The sequence below is a fragment of the Amphiura filiformis genome, unplaced genomic scaffold, assembly GCF_039555335.1.
Source record: "Amphiura filiformis unplaced genomic scaffold, Afil_fr2py scaffold_72, whole genome shotgun sequence".
Lineage (NCBI taxonomy): Eukaryota > Metazoa > Echinodermata > Ophiuroidea > Amphilepidida > Amphiuridae > Amphiura > Amphiura filiformis.
The window spans coordinates 111,760-127,700 of record NW_027305536.1 but is presented as its reverse complement, the minus strand read 5'-3'; positions in this window follow the sequence as shown (position 1 = coordinate 127,700).

Sequence of the window (15,941 nt, the reverse complement as noted above, 5' to 3'; positions counted from 1 at the left end):
CCAAGTATGGGCCCCGAGCCTACTTTAGATATTGTGCAAAGTTATTGCGAATATTCGCAATAACATTGCGAATATTCGCAATAATTATTGCGAATATTCGCAACAATAACATTGCGAATATTCGCAATAACATTGCGAATATTCGCATAATTATTGCGAATATTCGCAATAATTATTGCGAATATTCGCAATAATGTATGGGTGGCCGATAGCAACAAAACACGTCTAAAATTATACGCCTGATCAAGATGCAATCTTGGACGTCCAAAAATTTCGCGGCAGACATAAATCGACGAATCACAGTGTCAGAAATCTACTGTAGATCGTTTTATACTCACACTTTGCTATCTACTGTAGATTCTTTTATACTCCCACCATGCAATCTACTGTAGCTCCTTTTATACTCACACCCGCTATCTATAATGTTAATTGTTATACTCACACTTTCCTATCTACTGAAGTTACTTTTGAAGTAACACCCTGGTATCTACTGAAAATTGTATTTATACTCACACCTGATATCTACAGTAGATAGTTTTTATTCGCATCCTGCTATCTATTGTAATTTATACTCACTTAAGTAGAGATTAAAGTGCGACAGGGTCGGAAATCTACTGTAGATAGTTTTATGCTCACACTTTGCTATCTACTGTAGATTCTTTTATACTCACACCATGCAATCTACTGTAGCTCCTTTTATACTCACGCAAAATGCCGTCTTTTGCACTATACTGTGTTAATAGGTCGAACGTCTTTGCTATTGACTTACGTTCAAATCCGTCATCATTGCAAATACAGGTAGCTACCAAAATGCCATCTTTTACACTACAGTGCGTTAATAGGTTCAACGTACGACTCGTATTTGCTATTGACGTACGTTCCAATCCGTTATCATTGCAAATACAGGTAGCTAGCCAAATGCCACCTTTTGCACTACACTGTGTAAATAGGTCGAACGTTTTTTTTTGCCTTTTAAAGCCTTTGAACTTTGACCTCTGGGGTTGCAGCTACCATAGGATACATCTGGGGCCATGGGCCAACATTTTACCAAGTATGAACCCTGAGGGCGCTGTGGTTCTTGAGCTAGAGCTGTTTGAAATTTTACACATATTGGTCCCTGTAGCCCATGACCTTTGACCTCTGCCGTCGGGGCTACCCCAGGAAATTTCTTGGGGTCATGGGCCATCATTATACGAAGTATGGGCCCCGAGCCTACTTTAGATATTGTGCAAAGTTATTCGCAATTGCGAATATTCGCAATGTTATTGCGAATATTCGCATAACATTATTAGAATATTCGCAATAATTATTGCGAATATTCGCAATAATTATTGCGAATATTCGCAATAATGTATGGGTGGCCGATAGCAACAAAACACGTCTAAAATTATACGCCTGATCAAGATGCAATCTTGGACGTCCAAAAATTGCGCAGCAGACATAAATCGACGAATCACAGTGTCAGAAATCTACTGTAGATAGTTTTATACTCACACTTTGCTATCTACTGTAGATTCTTTTATACTCCACCATGCAATCTACTGTAGCTCCTTTTATACTCACACCCCGCTATCTATAATGTTAATTGTTATACTCACACTTTCCTATCTACTGAAGTTACGTTTGAAGTAACACCCTGGTATCTACTGAAAATTGTTTTTATACTCACACCTGATATCTACAGTAGATAGTTTTTATTCGCATCCTATCTATTGTAGATAGTTTTATACTCACTTAAGTAGAGATTAAAGTGTGAATAAAAACTTCATCAGTAGATATCAGGGTGTGAGTATGAAAGTATCTATAGTTCTATAGTAGATATCAGAGTGCGAAAATAAAAGTATCTTCAGTAGAAAGCAGGATGCGATTATAAAACTATCTGCAGTAGATAGCAGAATGTGAGTATCAAACTTCTAAAGTAGATAGTAAAGTGTGAATAAAACTATTAACAGTAGATATACGGTTGTGAGTATAAAATTATCTACAACCAGATTTCGCGGTTCTCGGGTTGGGTGGTTCTCGTGACAGGATCACTAAAATCTCTAATTACCCAACACCCGTTACCCATATAGGCCTACCTACCCTGACCTTTGAAACTACTATGATAATATACGTCTACTGTATGGCTTCTGTACGTGTGCCGTATTGAAATTGGGGAAAATAGGCCTCCGATGAGATGCACCTGCACGGTTAACCACACTGTTTGCAATGTTTGCCGATGCTCGCACTCCGCCCGTCGGTACCCTGCGCTGTAGTTGAAAGCCATCATATATAATATGTGGTTTCTCTCCTTCATGATCTGCTTTATTCCTGGTTATAAGCCATCTTCCTTGTATGTGCCGCCCCATAAGCCACCTTAGGGCCTTTTATGTAGTGCCGCCCACAAGCCACCCTCCTTCTATGTTTCACGACGTAGGCCCATTACAGTAACACAGCGTGATATACCGTTTTCCACTCCCTCTTTTCTCCTGGTTAAAAAACAACGTGCCGCCATTGATATGCGACTGATAAGCGTTTTTTCTCCTCCTCCCTCTACTTTTGTCCTGGTTACAAGTCGCCCTCCTTGTATGTGCCGCCTCACAGGCCGCCCTTCTTCACCAGCTTTCACCTATATTTATAACGCCTGTTGTATTTTTCCACCGCCCCCTTTCTCTTGGTTACAAGCCAACATGTGCGGCCCTATAAATAGGTGGCTGATAAGCTTTTTCTCTTCACCTCTTACTTGTTTCCTTGTTACAAGCCGCCTTCCTTGTACATGTATGTGCTGCCCAAAAGCCCCCATATTTTCTGTGTGCTGCCCCACAAGCCACCCTCCTTGTAGTGCAGGCCCATAGTTAAAACGTGTGATCTATCTTTTCCTTCCTAGTATGTGCTGCCCGTCACAAGCCGCCCTCCTTGTTATAGGTCACCCTGTAGGCATATTACGGTATAGTTATAACGCTTGTTGTACTTTTCCATCCCCTCTTTTCTCTTGGTTATAAGTTTACCATGTGCCGCCCTTTATGGGTGACTGACACGCGTTTTTTCACAAGCCAGCCTCCTTGTACCGCTCTTCTTGTGAGTGCACACCATGTAAATACAAGTCTCCTACACCCTGGGAGGAAAATCAGTGTTTCAAACGAGGAATCGTGCCAAAACGACTAAATTAAATACATTAGAAAAGGCTTAAAACCCAACTATTAGGCCCTGATTCATATTTAATCCTCATTTAGGCCTTGACTAAACTTTCAAAATGTGTTACATTTCAGAAACACCAAGCTATTCGTAAGGTGGCGTAGGCTGCATGGGCTATAGGGTGATCTAGTCGGCATTTTTCTGGGGAAAAATGCTGGACTCCATATATAATTTCTACAATGGATGTCTTCATCTGACCTTCAACTTGCAGAAAGGGTAAGTTTTGAAGAACTGAGTCGCTCTGGAGTCAGTGCACCCTTGTATGTCGCCCCATAAGCCGCCCTCCTTGTATGTGCCACCCTGTAGGCCTAATAGTGCTCTCTCTCTCCTATTATTGCCTGATTACACACCACCCTACTTAAATGTGACACCAATATAGGTGATATGCGTAATTTTCTTTCTTCTTTTTTCTGCAGGGTTCATACTTGATAAAATATTGGCCCATGGCCCTAGATGTATCCTATGGTAGCCGCAACCCCAGAGGTAAAAGTTCACAGGCTTTAAAAGCAAAAACGTTCGACCTATTTACACAGTGTAGTGCAAAAGATGGCAATTGGGTAGTACCTGTATTTGCAATGATAACGGATTGGAACGTACGCCAATAGTAAACACGTTCAACCTATTAACGCAGTGTAGTGCAAAAGATGGCATTTTGGTAGCTACCCTTATTTGCAATGATAACGGATTTGAACGTACGTCAATAACAAATACGTTGAACCTATTAACGCAGTGTAGTGCAAAAGATGGCATTTTGGTAGCTACCTGTATTTGCAATGATAACGGATTTGAACGTACGTCAATAGCAATAGTTTTATAATTACGCCCTGCTTTCAACTGAAGATACTTTTATTCTCGCACTCTGATATCTACTATAGAACTATAGATACTATCATACTCACACCCTGATATCTACTGATGAAGTTTTTATTCAATCTCTGCTTAAGTGAGTATAAAAACTATCTACAATAGATAGCAGGATGCGAATAAAAACTATCTACTGTAGATATCAGGTGTAGATACCAGAGTGTTACTACAAAAGTAACTTCAGTAGATCGGAAAGTGTGAGTATAACATTATAGATAGCGGGGTGTGAGTATAAAGGAAGCTACAGTAGATTGCATGGTGTGAGTATAAAGAATCTACAGTAGATAGCAAAGTGTGAGTATAAAACTATCTACAGTAGATTTCTGACCCCGTGATTCGTCGATTTATGTCTGCCGCGAAATTCTTGGACGTCCAAGATGCAATCTTGGACGTACATGGTTAGGCGTATAATTTTAGGTGTGTTTTGTTACTATCGGCCACCCATACATTATTGCGAATATTCGCAATAATTATTGCGAATATTCGCAATGTTATTGCGAATATTCGCAATAACTTTGCGAATATTCGCAATGATTTTGCAAATATTTCAATAGCTTTTCTCAAGATCTAAAAGTAGGCTTGGGGTCCATACGTGGTATAATGATGACCCAAGACGCCTAGAAATTTCCTGGGGTAGCCCCGACCCCAGAGGTTAAAGGTCATGGGCTACAGGGACCAATATGGGTAAAATTTCAAACAGCTCTAGCTCAAGAACTACAGCGCCCTCAGGGTTCATACTGGGTAAAATGTTGCCCCATGGCCCCAGATGTATCCTATGGTAGACGCAACCCCAGAGGTCAAAGTTCACAGGCTTTAAAAGGCAAAAAACGTTCGACCTATTTACACAGTGTAGTGCAAAAGGTGGCATTTGGCTAGCTACCTGTATGTGCAATGATAACGGATTGGAACGTACGTCATTAGTAAATACGTTCGACCTATGAACGCAGTGTCGGGCGCAGTGTAGTGCAAAAGATGGTATTTTGGTAGCTACCTGTATTTGCAATGATAACGGATTGGAACGTACGTCAATAGCAAATACGTCTGACCTATTAACACAGTGCAGTGCAAAAGATGACATTTTGGTAGCTACCTTTATTTGCAATGATAACGGATTGGAACGTACGTCAAGAGCAAATACGTTAGACCTATTGACACAGTGTAGTACTGGTAGCTATCTATATTAGCAAAGATAAAGGCTTAGAACGTACGTCTTGATATAAAACTTATATAAAATTCCCTTAAAAGGGAATGTGTACGCATTTTGCTTTTTCTTTCTTGGCGTCCAATTGGGCGCTTTTTTATTTGAGGTGCTATGACCTTGAGATATAAGAAATGAAAGCTTATAACAAGGGCTTCCACATCGTGGTAATCAAGTTTTTGTTTGAAGGCAGGGCAAGGGGGGGGAGATAACGGATATTATATTCGTGTTTGCCTAAACACAACAGTGCTTTCTCGTTATCTTTCTTTTTGTCTTTCACATCCTGCTATCTGATGTAGATAAATTTATAGTTATTACTTTTTATACTTCACCCTGATATCTACTGTAGATTATTTTTTATTAACATCCTGCTATCTGATTTACTCAGACCACACACTATCTATAATTTTATACTCTCACTTTGCTATCTACTGAAGACATTTTTTTTTTTTTCCTGGTATCTACTGAAAATGGTTTTCATACTCACACCCTGATATCTGCTGTTGATAGTCTTTATTCACTCTTTACTATCTACTTTGGAAGTTTTACTCTCACAAGCCTGCTATCTACTGGAGATAGTTTATACTCACACTTTGCTATCTACTGTAGATAATTGTATTATCATACACTGATATCTACTGAAGATAGCCTAATTTAATCTCACACTCTGATATCTAGGCCTACTATAGATACTTTCATACGGTTGATAGTTTTATTCAAACTTCGCTTATACTCACAGCCTGCTATCTACTGAAGATACTTTTATTTTCAAACTCTAATATCTACTATAAATACTCACACCCCGATTTTTACTTGTTGGTAGTTTTTATTCGCCCTTTGAAATCTACTTTAGAACGTTTTGTACTCATACCCTGCTATCTACTCTACATATTTTTATACGCACACTTTGCTGTCTACTGTAGATATATTTACACTAACACCTTGTCATCTACTTAAGATTCTTTTATATACGCACACCCTGCCATGCATATACTTAAGCTCGTTTTACACTCATACCCTGCTATCTTCTGAATATACTTTTATACTCACACTTTGCTATCTACTCTAGATAATTTTATAATCGCACCCTCATATCTACTGAAGATACTTTTATTCCCACACACTGATATCTGCTATATATAGGCCTACTATCATACTCATAACCTGATATCTACTGTTGATAGTTTTATTCACACTTTGCTATCTACTTTAGAAAGGTTTTTACTCACACACTATCTACTGTATATAGTTTTATGTTCACACTTTTGCACCAGCTATCTACTGTCGATAGTTTTATACTCAATAATTATTGCGAATATTCGCGAATATTCGCAATAATTATTGCGAATATTCGCAATAACATTGCGAATATTCGCATAATATTGCGAATATTCGCAATAATTATTGCGAATATTGGTGAATATTCGCAATAATTATTGCGAATATTCGCAATAATCACACCACCAGTTTGATTATGTAGGCCTACTTATTAATGCAATCGGTGTTTCATGCTTCGGCGTCACGGTTCTATAACTTTATAGATAGTTTGATACTCACACTTTATTACCTACTGAAGATAGTTTTATACTTGCATGTTGCAATCTACTGAAGATACTTTTATTCTCATACCCTGATATCTACTCTAGATATGTCATCTACATCAGATTCTTTAATACGCATACCCTGTCATCTACTTTAGCTCGTTTTACACTCATACCCTGCTATCTACTGAAGATACATTTATACTCAAACTTTGCTATCTACTCTAGATAGTTTTATAATTACGCCCTCTAATCTACTGAAGATACTTTAATACTCACAAGCAACTACTGAAGATACTTTTATTCTCAAACTCTAATATCTACTATAAATACTCACACCCCGATTTTTACTTGTTGGGAGTTTTATTCACCCTTTGAAATCTACTTTAGAACGTTTTGTACTCACACCCTGCTATCTACTCTACATATTTTTATACTCATGCTTTGCTGTCTACTGTAGATATATTTACACAGACACCTTGTCATCTACTTAAGATTCTTTTATACGCACACCCTGCCATCTACTTTAGCTCGTTTTACACTCATACCCTGCTATCTTCTGAATATACTTTTATACTCACACTTTGCTATCTACTCTAGATAGTTTTATAATCACACCTACTATCTACTGAAGATACTTTTATTCCCACACACTGATATCTGCTATATATAGGCCTACTGTCATACTTATAACCTGATATCTACTGTTGATAGTTTTATTCATACTTTGCTATCTACTTTAGAAAGGTTTTTACTCACACACTATCTACTCTAGATAGTGGTATGTTCACACTTTGCACCAGCTATCTACTGTCGATAGTTTTATACTCAATAATTATTGCGAATATTCGCAATAATTATTGCGAATATTCGCAATAATTATTGCGAATATTCATAATAACATTGCGAATATTCGCAATAATTATTGCGAATATTCGCAATAATCACACCACCAGTTTGATTATGTAGGCCTACTTATTAATGCAATCGGTGTTTCATGCTTCGGCGTCACGGTTCTATAACTTTATAGATAGTTTGATACTCACACTTTATTACCTACTGTCGATAGTTTTATACTTGCATGTTGCAATCTACTGAAGATACTTTTATTCTCAAACCCTGATATCTACTCTAGATATGTCATCTACATCAGATTCTTTAATACGCATACCCTGTCATCTACTTTAGCTCGTTTTACACTCATACCCTGCTATCTACTGAAGATACATTTATACTCAAACTTTGCTATCTACTCTAGATAGTTTTATAATTACGCCCTCTAATCTACTGAAGATACTTTTATACTCACAACCAACTACTGAAGATACTTTTATTCTCAAACTCTAATATCTACTATAAATACTCACACCCTGATTTTTACTTGTTGGGAGTTTTATTCACCCTTTGAAATCTACTTTAGAACGTTTTGTACTCACACCTGCTATCTACTCTACTTATTTTTATACTCATGCTTTGCTGTCTACTGTAGATATATTTACACAGACACCTTGTCATCTACTTAAGATTCTTTTATACGCACACCCTGCCATCTACTCTAGCTCGTTTTACACTCATACCCTGCTATCTTCTGAATATACTTTTATACTCACACTTTGCTATCTACTCTAGATAGTTTTATAATCACACCTACTATCTACTGAAGATACTTTTTATTCCCACACACTGATATCTGCTATATATAGGCCTACTGTCATACTTATAACCTGATATCTACTGTTGATAGTTTTATTCATACTTTGCTATCTACTTTAGAAAGGTTTTTACTCACACACTATCTACTCTAGATAGTGGTATGTTCACACTTTGCACCAGCTATCTACTGTCGATAGTTTTTATACTCAATAATTATTGCGAATATTCGCAATAATCACACCACCAGTTTGATTATGTAGGCCTACTTATTAATGCAATCGGTGTTTCATGCTTCAGCGTCACGGTTCTATAACTTTATAGATAGTTTGATACTCACACTTTATTACCTACTGAAGATAGTTTTATACTTGCATGTTGCAATCTACTGAAGATACTTTTATTCTCATACCCTGATATCTACTCTAGATATGTCATCTACATCAGATTCTTTAATACGCATACCCTGTCATCTACTTTAGCTCGTTTTACACTCATACCCTGCTATCTACTGAAGATACATTTATACTCAAACTTTGCTATCTACTCTAGATAGTTTTATAATTACGCCCTCTAATCTACTGAAGATACTTTTATACTCACAACCAACTACTGAAGATACTTTTATTCTCAAACTCTAATATCTACTATAAATACTCACACCCTGATTTTTACTTGTTGGGAGTTTTATTCACCCTTTGAAATCTACTTTAGAACGTTTTGTACTCACACCCTGCTATCTACTCTACTTATTTTTATACTCATGCTTTGCTGTCTACTGTAGATATATTTACACAGACACCTTGTCATCTACTTAAGATTCTTTTATACGCACACCCTGCCATCTACTCTAGCTCGTTTTACACTCATACCCTGCTATCTTCTGAATATACTTTTATACTCACACTTTGCTATCTACTCTAGATAGTTTTATAATCACACCTACTATCTACTGAAGATACTTTTATTCCCACACACTGATATCTGCTATATATAGGCCTACTGTCATACTTATAACCTGATATCTACTGTTGATAGTTTTATTCATACTTTGCTATCTACTTTAGAAAGGTTTTTACTCACACACTATCTACTCTAGATAGTGGTATGTTCACACTTTGCATCAGCTATCTACTGTCGATAGTTTTATACTCAATAATTATTGCGAATATTCGCAATAATATTGCGAATATTCGCAATAATTATTGCGAATATTCGCAATAACATTGCGAATATTCGCAATAACATTGCGAATATTCGCAATAACATTGCGAATATTCGCAATAATATTGCGAATATTCGCAATAATTATTGCGAATATTCGCAATAACATTGCGAATATTCGCAATAACATTGCGAATATTCGCAATAACATTGCGAATATTCGCAATAACATTGCGAATATTCGCAATAACATTGCGAATATTCGCATAATATTGCGAATATTCGCAATAACATTGCGAATATTCGCAATAATTATTGCGAATATTCGCAATAATCACACCACCAGTTTGATTATGTAGGCCTACTTATTAATGCAATCGGTGTTTCATGCTTCGGCGTCACGGTTCTATAACTTTATAGATAGTTTGATACTCACACTTTATTACCTACTGAAGATAGTTTTATACTTGCATGTTGCAATCTACTGAAGATACTTTTATTCTCATACCCTGATATCTACTCTAGATATGTCATCTACATCAGATTCTTTAATACGCATACCCTGTCATCTACTTTAGCTCGTTTTACACTCATACCCTGCTATCTACTGAAGATACATTTATACTCAAACTTTGCTATCTACTCTAGATAGTTTTATAATTACGCCCTCTAATCTACTGAAGATACTTTTATACTCACAACCAACTACTGAAGATACTTTTATTCTCAAACTCTAATATCTACTATAAATACTCACACCCCGATTTTTACTTGTTGGGAGTTTTATTCACCCTTTGAAATCTACTTTAGAACGTTTTGTACTCACACCCTGCTATCTACTCTACTTATTTTTATACTCATGCTTTGCTGTCTACTGTAGATATATTTACACAGACACCTTGTCATCTACTTAAGATTCTTTTATACGCACACCCTGCCATCTACTCTAGCTCGTTTTACACTCATACCCTGCTATCTTCTGAATATACTTTTATACTCACACTTTGCTAACTACTCTAGATAGTTTTATAATCACACCTACTATCTACTGAAGATACTTTTATTCCCACACACTGATATCTGCTATATATAGGCCTACTGTCATACTTATAACCTGATATCTACTGTTGATAGTTTTATTCATACTTTGCTATCTACTTTAGAAAGGTTTTTACTCACACACTATCTACTCTAGATAGTGGTATGTTCACACTTTGCACCAGCTATCTACTGTCGATAGTTTTATACTCAATAATTATTGCGAATATTCGCAATAATATTGCGAATATTCGCAATAACATTGCGAATATTCGCAATAACATTGCGAATATTCGCAATAATTATTGCGAATATTCGCAATAATCACACCACCAGTTTGATTATGTAGGCCTACTTATTAATGCAATCGGTGTTTCATGCTTCGGCGTCACGGTTCTATAACTTTATAGATAGTTTGATACTCACACTTTATTACCTACTGAAGATAGTTTTATACTTGCATGTTGCAATCTACTGAAGATACTTTTATTCTCATACCCTGATATCTACTCTAGATATGTCATCTACATCAGATTCTTTAATACGCATACCCTGTCATCTACTTTAGCTCGTTTTACACTCATACCCTGCTATCTACTGAAGATACATTTATACTCAAACTTTGCTATCTACTCTAGATAGTTTTATAATTACGCCCTCTAATCTACTGAAGATACTTTTATACTCACAGCCAACTACTGAAGATACTTTTATTCTCAAACTCTAATATCTACTATAAATACTCACACCCTGATTTTTACTTGTTGGGAGTTTTATTCACCCTTTGAAATCTACTTTAGAACGTTTTGTACTCACACCCTGCTATCTACTCTACATATTTTTATACTCATGCTTTGCTGTCTACTGTAGATATATTTACACAGACACCTTGTCATCTACTTAAGATTCTTTTATACGCACACCCTGCGATCTACTTTAGCTCGTTTTACACTCATACCCTGCTATCTTCTGAATATACTTTTATACTCACACTTTGCTATCTACTCTAGATAGTTTTATAATCACACCTACTATCTACTGAAGATACTTTTATTCCCACACACTGATATCTGCTATATATAGGCCTACTGTCATACTTATAACCTGATATCTACTGTTGATAGTTTTATTCATACTTTGCTATCTACTTTAGAAAGGTTTTTACTCACACACTATCTACTCTAGATAGTGGTATGTTCACACTTTGCACCAGCTATCTACTGTCGATAGTTTTATACTCAATAATTATTGCGAATATTCGCAATAATTATTGCGAATATTCGCATAATTATTGCGAATATTCATAATAACATTGCGAATATTCGCAATAATTATTGCGAATATTCGCAATAACATTGCGAATATTCGCAATAACATTGCGAATATTCGCAATAATTATTGCGAATATTCGCAATAACATTTCGAATATTCGCAATAACATTGCGAATATTCGCAATAATTATTGCGAATATTCGCAATAATATTTCTAATTTTTTTTTTTTTTTTTTTGGCACTAATATGCTTTCGTATATACAAAGTTTGGTGTGGGAATTTTTTTTTTTTTACTCATCAGTGAGGCAAAGTTTTTGTTTTTTTCTCACTAGTGGGCAAAGTTTTTTTTTTTTTTCTCACTAGTGGGCAAAGTTTTTTTTTCAAAAACTCCCATGCCCCCCCTGGAAATCTAATGGTGCGCCCCTTATGGGATACGGCAATTGACACATCGCTGTTCTATGTGCAGTTTGTCAATAATCAAAGCTGTTTCAGATGCCATGTGATGTTGATTGTATGATTTTATATCTTATCTTGTTTGTAAAGTGCGTTGGTATTTGTAATTATTCAAATTTTAATTACTAACTACTGCATTTATATGAGCATCGAATATTACGATTGGAGATAAGACTAGATCATAACAAACAGGGCGTTTCAAAATATTTTGTAATATTTTGTTTCCAGGCCTGCCCTGTTGTTGAAAGGCCTATTGTGTTTCGAGTTTCCATCTACGATAGGCCCTACCTTATAGGCCTACCACTTGGAGTTTTTAATCCATTTATAGCCTACAGACCATTATCAACTACACCACATTTCGCCATAATACATTCTAGAAACGCTTGCTGTTAGAATAAGAAAAATTTTAATGCTAATTTATTGCACATTCTAGGGAAGCGTGGTTACCTTTTTAAAATAACCGAGTGAGAGGGTTTTCAAGAAAATATTTTTCCTGTCAAAACTGAAGCATCCTCTGTATAAAAGAAAATATGAATATTAACTGCACATCATATATAACGATTCGTGATACCCAATTATGGCGCATTTGATGTCGTTTAAGAGGCAGAGAATTTTATTTCAATTTTATATACGCCAAAATATTTTTTAATTGAGCAAGAATAAGGATAGAAAAAACGTTGAAAATCCTATGTGAATATTACATTAGACCCAACCAAAGATTACTGTTTCGTTTTTATGGTAATCTAATCTTTTATTTCCTGAAAAACATTTTGGGTCTAATGTCAAATATTCACATACTTGATCAAAACATCGAACGTGTATACAAGAAAATGGTAGGTTTTCCTCTATAGTATTTTACTGACCATGGAAATGTACTGAGACATAAGCACGTGTCAAAATCGATATAATGTATTGTCCATATAGCCGCCCAGTTATCATGTTTTTGTTGGATTTTTGTGTGTATAAAACACGTAGTTAACAATTGAGCGCTAATAATACACATAAATGTTTTTAGGCAAATAAAATTCCAAAATATGGTACGTTTTCTGCCTTTGCTTGTCACGTGGTAGGCCTATGTTGAAGTTGCGATTATATCTACAAATAAGTTTCAAATAAATTCCAACAACACAAGTGGCCGAGTGGTCTAAGGCGCTGGGTTTTTAGTGGGTCCAAAGTAGTCCGCCGCCGTGAGTTCGAACCCCGCCTACGCCAAACTTTAATGAAGTAAAATTAAAATTTTACTTTTTAATAAATTTCATATTGGGGAAATGTGACTGGCAGAATTTATTTATGGCGTGGAGTGGTGTGATTATCAACATGTGAAATTTAATATTAAAAACTGTTTGACCAAAGTATTCTAGCTAGAATACTTTGGTTTGACAGATCCCGGGACCAGATCGACAGCCTCATCCCCCAATTTTTCAAGAAAAAAATCAAGTAATCAGTTAAATATGTTTCTCATTAGAACGAAAAATGATAGCCTCATCTTCAATTGATACCAGATATGTGGAATCCGGGTGTGGAATGTATACTGCCCTCCCATGGCAAAAGGGCCTAACTAACAGTTTTTGAGAAATGGAGTTTTCACCATAGGAAGGTCAATGGATACGATATCTACCTATTAAAAACATAAAACACTTCTTTTCTAACCAGCAAACACTAATAATTACCCCAATTAGGATGGGTTACCATGTACAAGTCAATGTAGGCTGAGCATGGTTTTAATCAATTATCTCGAAAAAATCAATTTGTTAGTTAGGCCCTTTTGCCATGGCAGGGCAGTATAGGCTACCGTGTGCTATGGACTTCTTTATCTATAGGGCCACCGGTCTGGGGCAATAGAGGGCTTGCACTGCAAAAACAACAGAGCAACACTTAATAAACACTTGCACACTTAATAAACACTTGTTTGTACAGATAAGATATAGGGGTGTTAATTTATAAGCACTAAATTAACAACAATAAAATCCTGCGTACGGGCCTGATTACGAGTCCAAAAAGGGTAAGCCTACATTTTTTCATTTTTACTAGCCACAAAACTCATTAGGGGGTAAATTTTATATTAAATTTGCTGGCAGGGTAAAACTCGTTTAGGGGTGTTTAAGATAATTTGGTCACGCATGCGTAGGCCTACACTATCATATACTTGAGTGGCCCCTACGGTAAAGAGTAGGCCTACCGGTATACCAGCAATATATATACCAGCAATATCTGAGGGGCTATGTAGTAAAATGGTCCACCCCTCCCGATCCTTGGGGTCTGTCGGTTTTGCACCTATATTTTGTGTGTAGGGGTGCACATACACACATAAGAGGTGTATCATTTATATGGGGTGATAATCATTACGAATGCGTCAACTCTCTTCGCGGTCATTGCTCATAGGCCTAGTCATACATTTCTCGAGAAATCAAAATTTATTCTCCCAGAGTTTGATGTTTACCTTTTTTCTATGATAATGACTGGCGACTGCCATGTCGTGACTCTCGGGACGATGACACATTGTATGCTCATCTTTATAACATTGACAAGCCACTAAACCACTTTTCAATGCGAGTTCAAAAACATGTATTTCTATTTTGCTTTTGGAGATCAGTGCAGTGACCAAAGTTAAAACCATCAAATAGTAAATTAAAAGTTAAATCCTGAAAAAGATTTTAAACTTGTTTTGTGTTTTGTCGTGTTGACCTAGTGGTGTTAATTTATAGCGAAGAAATATAAAAGAAAGGTATGAATTGTTTGCTTTAAAATAATCATTAAGACCGATTTCCTTTAATCTGTCATTGCCACGTTGTAGAGTAGTTTCAATTCATTTAAACTGTCAATGCCATCCTATTATCTCTTCTCTCCATTCATTCAAACAATACAATGACTGGTTCGGCACTTTAATCTCATGAATATGTATCAGTATACAGTCGGAGGGCCATCATGCGCGTTTTCCGTTAAAGGTCAAATTATTAACGGACGCGACCTTGGCCAAAATGACCGTCGCACTCTTGGGTATGCTTTTTTTACTTTTCCCGCGGAAAATTTCGATTTGAAATGTATCGTATTATGTGTAGCCAATCATCTTGGGCAATTAACAAATAAGTTTTATTAGAAAATATCTTCACAATTCTCTACTTGATTTCCATTTTGTCTACTTTTGTCGTTAGAATTCGTGATTGTTGCGTTTGCTTTACCTTCAAATTTATTTTCGTTGCTAAGGACTTCTAACCCGGATATTTTCTGTCTTAACGCTTTAATCATTCTAATTTTTAGCCAGACAAGTAATTTCAACCTTTATCTATCGATTAGTCTTTGTCTCAAATTTTGAACTTAAAATTCTAAATTGTTATAATAGTTTAAATTGGTTACCCAGATTAGGCCCATCGACGAAAATTAAGTAAACAACTTCATAACAATACCGCGTGACTTGACACCATGAACGAGTACACGCGCGTGACTTTGTTGCGCCCAAGCGCGCCATTCATCTGCGTTCAGTGAATACGCGCGCGCAGTTTAACACTGCTCGCATGAACCTTCTCAATGCTGTTGTCGCATGACCTACTGTTTACTGGTATTTTTCCGTCTTGTAAAATACCCTTTTC